The sequence below is a fragment of the Podarcis cretensis genome (assembly GCF_951804945.1).
Source record: "Podarcis cretensis genome assembly, chromosome: 9".
NCBI lineage: Eukaryota > Metazoa > Chordata > Lepidosauria > Squamata > Lacertidae > Podarcis > Podarcis cretensis.
The window spans coordinates 11,288,287-11,295,958 of NC_137178.1; the positions used below are offsets into that span (position 1 = coordinate 11,288,287).

General features: G+C 46.9%; 1 protein-coding gene across 2 annotated transcripts in view; it reads left to right on the plus strand.

Moving 5' to 3' along the window:
• The window catches only part of SEPTIN11 (septin 11), a 109,346-nt gene extending 106,466 nt beyond the window's left edge, over positions 1 to 2,880 (plus strand). For both annotated transcript variants that reach the window (XM_079990980.1, XM_079990982.1), the window contains one exon: positions 19 to 2,880. The gene's annotated coding sequence lies outside the window, so the exon portion shown is untranslated. The remainder of the gene's footprint in view (positions 1 to 18) is intronic.
• Positions 2,881 to 7,672: the final 4,792 nt, after the last annotated feature.

The following is a 7,672-nucleotide window of genomic DNA, read 5'->3' on the forward strand; positions in this document are numbered from 1 at the left end:
AAAAAAAAATTCCTTAAGAACCACCTTAAGCAAATGCTGATTTCTGGCCACATGCTAAGGAAGAGTTTGGCACTGAAGCCTTTCCTTTAAACTTTGCTTCTTGCACGGGAACCAGTGGCAGTGATTTACATTAACTATGGTTAGTTTAAACCAACCAACTTGATAAACCATGGTTTGAAGTTGGCTTGCTTTGAAACTGAGTTATATGAAACACAACCCTCGGTTGACACAATGGGAAGCTGAGTTCCAGGTCAACTTAAGTAAACACTTCTCCCATGCTCGTGCAGGTAGTGCTAAAACATTGTTTTATATGGTGTATGAGCACAGCCAGAGTCCGTTAAACCTTTTAATCTCATTGATTTCGTAGGGAGTTAAGTCCTTTAATTATAGTGTCCAGTGGAAACATCACGCTGAGAAACTTCCATTTTTCAAGAGGATTTGAACAGTTACCTTACCAAAAACCCAGGACCTACCTTTTAATCCCACCCCCACCGTTAAAATACAGCATTTCAAAGCGTGAGATCAAAGGGGCCGTTCTTGCAACGGAGCAGGTGAGGGTGCTGTTTTGGTGGGTGGGGGAGTTGAAGCCCACTGTGGAACTCGGGAAGGTGCCTTAAACTGATCATGAGTCCATGTAGCTCCATACTGTCTACACTGGCTGGCAGAAGCACTCTAGGGTTTCAAGCAGGGACTCTCCCAGCAAGACAGTCTATCACTGAGCTATCTACCCTTTGCCCCCATAAAGAGTTGCTCATGTGCTTCTCTGGATTATACCCTAGAAGTAGCTTGATAAATGTTTGTGCCGAGGGTATCTCTACATTGGGACTGGCATAAGGAACAGAAACACTGCTTTTTTTACATATAGCCCAGTGTAGTCGACTCTTGACATGCAGTGGTTCTCTGGGATCTGAAGGAACAAAAGTTACATGCCCACCCCCTACACACACCTGATTCCTGGTTATTTTAACTGAAGATTTGAACCTGGGGTGTTCTGAAGGCCCTGCCTTCGCTCTGCTGAGTTCCTCCCCTGACTTTACACTTCCCCAAATCACAGCAGTGATATAATCTGCAAGGAATCCTTACAAACTTGGCAGGGGTTTTTTTCTGGGGTGGGGATTTTGGGCTGTGGTTAATCTTACATTTCTACACAGCTGCCTCACCAAAATAGCACCCAAGACAGTTTATGATGTTCAGATGTCTCTTGAAATCCGGCTCCCTCGGCCTGTAAAATGAGATCATAGAATCATAGAGTTGGAAGAGACCACAAGGGCCATCGAGTCCAACCCCCTGACAAGCAGGATGAGCTTGGCTTGAGATGAGCGCCGCAACCCAAGAGTGGTCTGCAACTGGACTTAACTGCCAGGGGTCCTTTACCTTTAGCAAAATGTTGCATTCGCCGAGATCCCTTGCCAACCTCCCACCGTTCAATACGATCTCATTCTGAGATGGCCCTTTCACACGTCAGGCTGTGGCAAAGGAGTTTGCCACTGTAAATATCCGTAAGGAAGCTGAAAACACAGCCAATCCCGATATCCTAAACAGTTAAGTGTTTGTGATGCACATATCTGTAGACACAAGTTGTTCCTGTTCGTTGTTCGTATTTTACAAACATCTTGGGTAAGGGTCCTTTTTTAAAAAAGAAACCTTTGGTACAAGTCTTTTTTTAAAAAAACACAACCACCACATGTCCACATCTGCCAGTGTTTCCCAAGTAGTCCTGTAGGAAGCCGGGTTTTACTTGCAAACTCTGATATTTTGCATTGCCATTGGAAGACTACTTCCTACCCTCCTTTTACTTTGTTTGTGGGGACAAAGCCTCCTATCCTTTCCATGTCTTTATTTTTTGCTTAATAGCTTACTTATAGCCTCTGTATGGAACATATGCAAAAACAAATTAACTGTAAAAGTGACTGGAATGAAGCCTGGAACGTGCCAAAAATCTTGCTAGCAAGGTAAGCATGGAACGATGATGTATTAGTGTGGTTTTAGTGGGTCTGTTAAGTGTGATCTGCTTCTTATTTGTGTTAGAGGAGTTCCTTCGTCTGGGAAGATGTATACCAACCCCACCCTATAGCGATCAACTTGTCTCAAATCTTTGCCTAACTTAATATATAAAACACACTGCCATGTTCCTGCAACTGCAGTGCCCTCTCCGTGGACCAGTTCACACATTACGTTTTTAGGGGCACACATGCAAATACCAGGGACGCAGGTGGCGCTGTGGTCTAAACCACTGAGCCTAGGGCTTGCTGATCAGAAGGTCGGCGGTTCAAATCCTTGCAACGGGGTGAGCTCCCGTTGCTCGGTTCCAGCTCCTGCCAACCCAGCAGTTCGAAAGCACGCCAAAAAAGTGCAAGTAGATAAATAGGTACCACTCTGGCAGGAAGGTAACCAGCGTTTCCATGCACTGCTCTGGTTTCGCCAGAAGCAGCTGAGTCATGCTGGCCACATGACCCAGAAAAACTGTCTGCAGACAAACATCGGCTCCCTCGGCCAGTAAAGTGAGATGAGCACCGCAACCCCAGTTGTTCGTGACTGGACTTAACTGTCAGGGGTCCTTTACCTTTTATGCAAATACCATTCCATCCTACAGGTGAATTTGTTGGGGAGCTATGACTGACTGCAGCTCCCTGCACAGTGTACACCTATTAAACCCAGAGTCCTCTCTGCAATGTGTGAACCGGCCCCAAACCCCCTTCTCTCTCTCTGGAGCACGAGTTAACGCAGCTACCTTTTGAGCCTACTCTAAAAACAGAATTTAGGGGCTCGGCAGTGCCCACGTCATCGTTCAAGGATTCCTAAACTGATCTATTGAGTCTGTGCAAGTTTTTTGTGTGTGCAAGTCATATGCAAATAAAACACAAACTGGCCTTGCAAACTTGTCTCTGCGTTCAGCCATCCTTTATACAGAAGCACGGACACAACTGCGATGGCACGAAGTCTTGCTGCAACGAACCAAGATCTTGCTGCGAGACAAAACGCCATCCCCTCTTCCAGCCATGGAAAGGCCTTTAGTGTGCTTCCACTGCACTAAAGGAGAGTGCTATTCACAGGGGCATTTTGAATGCCTGACGATGAAAGCCCTGCTTAGCGAAAGGCAGGCTTGCTTATTGAAGGGGAATGCCTGGGTTTGCCCTCCTCACATCCTTTCTTGTGTTCTGACTTCGTAATACTCGACAAGAGGAAGATCTCACACCTACCATGCTCACGGCTTGTCCTACCGAGTCAAGGGGGGGGGCATTGTTCAGACTGGGGGTCATGTTCCCTCCAGTGACCCTGATAGGCAGAGCACAGAGGCAACAGTGGGTGCAACAAGAAATGCAGATTTTAGCTGTATACAGGATAGTTTCTACACAGATCCACACACACCCGGGAAAGCAGGAGCTGTTGTCAGAGTGCAAGGACACTTTCCTGATGGGCATGATGAACCTTTGAGGGTGATGGGAAGCGGGATTGGTGAGAGGGGAGCCTGGGAAGGGGCTCACAGAACAGTGAATACACCAGGCCCCACTAGAGATGAGTTTTCCCATCTCTGCCAAGCGATGACTTGCAGGTGAGACGTCAGCAACCACCACAGACCTTCTTGCACAAACCAAAACTACTTCATGTGGAAGCCGGATGAGGAACTGAGCGTGCAAACAGATGCGGCAAGCAAGCACAAAGCCGACCCGATATCCCCTCTCAAACCCATGGGCTGACAAGGGTTCCCACTCCTGGTTAAAAAATGACTGAAGCCACAGGCAGGCAAACCCCACAACCAACATATCCTCCGGCCACATCTGGCTTCCTCTTGTGCGTGGAGGTAAGACTTGATGCGTGGTTAAGACCTTTTACCTTTTTAAGACTTCCAATGGCAATCCTGGATTTCTAAACACTTGGTCGCTGCTTTGAGACGCAGAGTTCAGTGCATGTTTGATGCTAAGTTAAATGATTGCTTCAAACTTTTGTGAGGTTCCCCTCATCCCCCTCCTTGCCTTTTTCACTGTAAAAAAGCAGCATTTTCTCACACTGGGTAGTTGTTATGCGAGATACTATATACGGCGGGTCTCCTGCAGCCGAGATATTCTATGCATTAGCTTTCTTTAGGCGAATTGGAAGGGAGATGCAGATATCCACACACCACCACCCACAAAAGGGCCCGAGACGATACGGCGAGCTATTTTTTGCATGTGCTAATTTTGCTGACGTGCAAATAGCTTCCCGTGCTCCCGTCCATTAGGCCTAGGATAATTTTTGGGGGAAAAGGCTAGCAATTGCAAGACAGCAAGGCTGCAGTTCTAATTTGAGTTGGTGGTGCTTCAAAAAAAAAAGAGCGAGCGAGAGAGCGCGCCGGGGGGGGGGGGCAGTTGTTCAGGGATAATTTAATACGGTATACAACTGTCACGGATGGGCTAGATGCAGAGGAGCAGTGTGAGGCACCAGCTGGGGAACCCCCAAGGGAAGAAAGCTCAGTGCCAGGGGATTGGGAAAATGAAGAGTGGGCAGACAGAAAACGCGAAGTCAACAGCTTAGTACAGGGGTCAGCAAACTTTTTCTGCAGGGGGGCAGTCCACTGTCCCTCAGACCTTGTGGGGGGGGCCCGGACTATATTTTGGAGGGGAAAAAGAACAAATTCCTATGCCCCACAAATAACCCAGAGATGCATTCTAAATAAAAGGACACATTCTACTCATGTAAAAACATGCTGATTCCCAGACTGTCCATGGGCCAGATTGAGAAGGCGATTGGGCCACATCCAGCCCCCTGGGCCTTAGTTTGCCTACCCATGCACTAAGCCTACCCAATATGGCCTCATATTTGCATGATGCAGTGCATGTCATGGGCTGACAAGGGTTCCCACTCTGTTAAAAAATGAGTGAAGGCACAGGCAGGCAAACCCCACAACCAACAGATCCTCCGGCCACACCTGGCTTCCTCTTGTGCGTGGAGGTAAGACTTGATGTGTGGTTAAGACCTTTTACCTTTTTTAAGCCTTCCAATGGCAATCCTGGATTTCTTAACACTTGGCCGCTGCTTTGAGACACAGAGTTCAGTGCATGTTTAATGCTAGGTTAAATGGGAGGAACCAGCACTTCAACATCTACCAGCATTAAACAAGCCTTCTGGGGAATCGTACGCCAACTATGAAAGCAATTGCTTCTTCCCATCCTTTGGTATCCAGAGGTATACAAACTGATAATCAAAAGTCTTTTCTCAGCTGAAAAACAGCCTAAGGTGGCTTTGAACAAATACATTTCTTCAAAAGATTCTGCGATAGCAGATTTAAAAATATATTACCTGCAACTATGCTGAATCCTAAACTACTGGCCATAACTCCCATCTTCTGATAGTGATGAGGTAGGAGGAGAAGTTTGTAAATGAGACACTCCAAAACTTTAAATAAAGTTGAAATAGCACTGCTGCTTCTCATAGAACTGTAAGGTTGGAAGGGACCTTGAATGTTAACTAGTCCAACTGCCTGCCATGCAGGAATCTTTCCCCCAACATGGGGCTTGAACCCACAACCCTAAGATGAAGGATCGCATGCTCTACCAAATGAGCTAACCCAGCAGAATCGACGTAGTATGGTTTTTACCTTTCTCTCCCCCACCCTCCTTTTTACGAAGCTGAAATAATTAGGACAAGAGTGACTGAGGCCACAGGAGGGAGCTAGAGACTACATTCAAAGCACCAGGGCCTGGGAGTGCATAGTTGGCAGTTGTAAGCTAAGGTTACCAGACATCCCTGTTTCCCGGGGGCAGTCCCCAGATTTGAAATTTGAAATACTTTGTCACTTGTACAACTTGCTTACAGTGAGATTACACGAGCACCCCCCATTCAGCTCTCTTAGTCTTAATTCCTCTCGTTTACAGACGCACACCCACCAAACCCGAAAGTCAGTTGCCCCGTTGTTATCTTTTCATTCAACAGCTTAGCAGCCCAGATAGAAGCTGTTCTTTACACTGTTGGTGCGACTAATCATGCTTCTATATCTTCTGCCTGAGGGCAGGAGATCAAGAAAGTGCCGGCCAGGGTGTGAATCATCCCTGAGAATTTTCCTCGCTCTCCTGATGCAACGTTCTTCCGCTATTTCATCCAGCGGATTCATGGGACAGCCCATAATATCTTGTGCTGTATTCACCACCCTCTGTAGGCACTTCCTATCAGTTGATGTCAAACCAGCGTACCACACCGTGATGCAGTATGAAAGGACACTTTCTGTTGTTGACCGGTAGAAGATCATCAGATGTTGACTGACATCGTTCTTCCGCAATACTCTGAGGAGATGAAGTCTCTGTTGGGCTTTCTTAACCACCTGGGTTGTATTGATTTTCAAGTAAGGTCTTCACTGATATAAACTCCTAGGAATTTAAAGGAAGAGACTCTCTCCACACTGATTTTACCAATCAGTCCTCATACAAAAGCCACTGAAGTTGAAAAGTGTCCCCGGATTCACTGAAAAAAAATTTGGTAACTTTATTTTAAGTGTTACTCACAGAACAATGGGGACTTGCAGAGACAAGAGACGCATACAATCCTGTATGTTTCTATTCGAAAGCCTATCCCACTGAGCTCAAGGGTGCTAGTGCTGAGACAGCCTCTGGTGGCAATCCTCTACTCAAGTTCCTAGGCTGCAATCCTATGCCCACTTACTTGAGAGTAAGCCCCACTTAGATCAAAGACATGCCGTAAAAAAGATTGTATAGAACACGCTGAATTCATCTACATCATGACCCCAAAAAAAAAGATGCAGGATCTGAAAACTTTTGGGTTCATCGCAGGATCACAGAGTTGGAAGGGACACCCCAATGGTCATTCAATCCAACCCCCTTGCAATATAGGAATCTCAGTTAAAGCATCCATAGGAGATGGTCATCAAGGAAGGAGTGTCTAACACCTTCCGAGGGAGACCTTTCCACTGCAACATCTCTGCGAACTTGGAGGTAGCCAGATTCTAAACGGCCTCGGTCCAGTATACCTGAAGGAGCGTCTCCACCCCCATCATTCTGCCCAGACGCTGAGGTCCAGCGCCGAGGGCCTTCTGGCGGTTCCCTCATTGCGAGAAGCAAAGCTACAGGGAACCAGGCAGAGGGCCTTCTCGGTAGTGGCGCCCCCCCTGTGGAATGCCCTTCCAGCAGATGTCAAAGCAATAAGCAACTACCTGACATTCAGAAGACATCTTAAGGCAGCCCTGTTCAGGGAAGTTTTTAACGTGTGATATTTTACTGTATTTTTGGTTTCTATGGAAGCCGCCCAGAGTGGCTGGGGAGGCCCAGCCAGATGGGCGGGGTATAAATAATAAATTTATTAATAATAATATTATTATTATTATTATTCAGCATCTCAATACCAGACTTGGGATTTGACCAGTTCCATTGGGGATGGGCGAGCAGAGACCTCAGCTGGCTCTTTTCACTTTCAGAAAGCACACATAGGTTCAAGAGGGCTAGGCACCTGGCTCTCCCACATGGGCAGGGGGGGAAAGCTTTAAATGAATAAAACTGGAATCCCTCAAGCTTAAGTGCTCCATTGGTAGGGAAGGAAGAGACCGCTCAGGACTTCCGCGTACGTGAAATGGGAGGAAACTGCTTCCATCTATCCAGGTTCACAACTGGGGGAGGAGCACTTTTATTGCAATGCAACGCAGACCCGGGTTCAAATCCCTGGCACCTCTAGGGAAAGTATCTCAGTG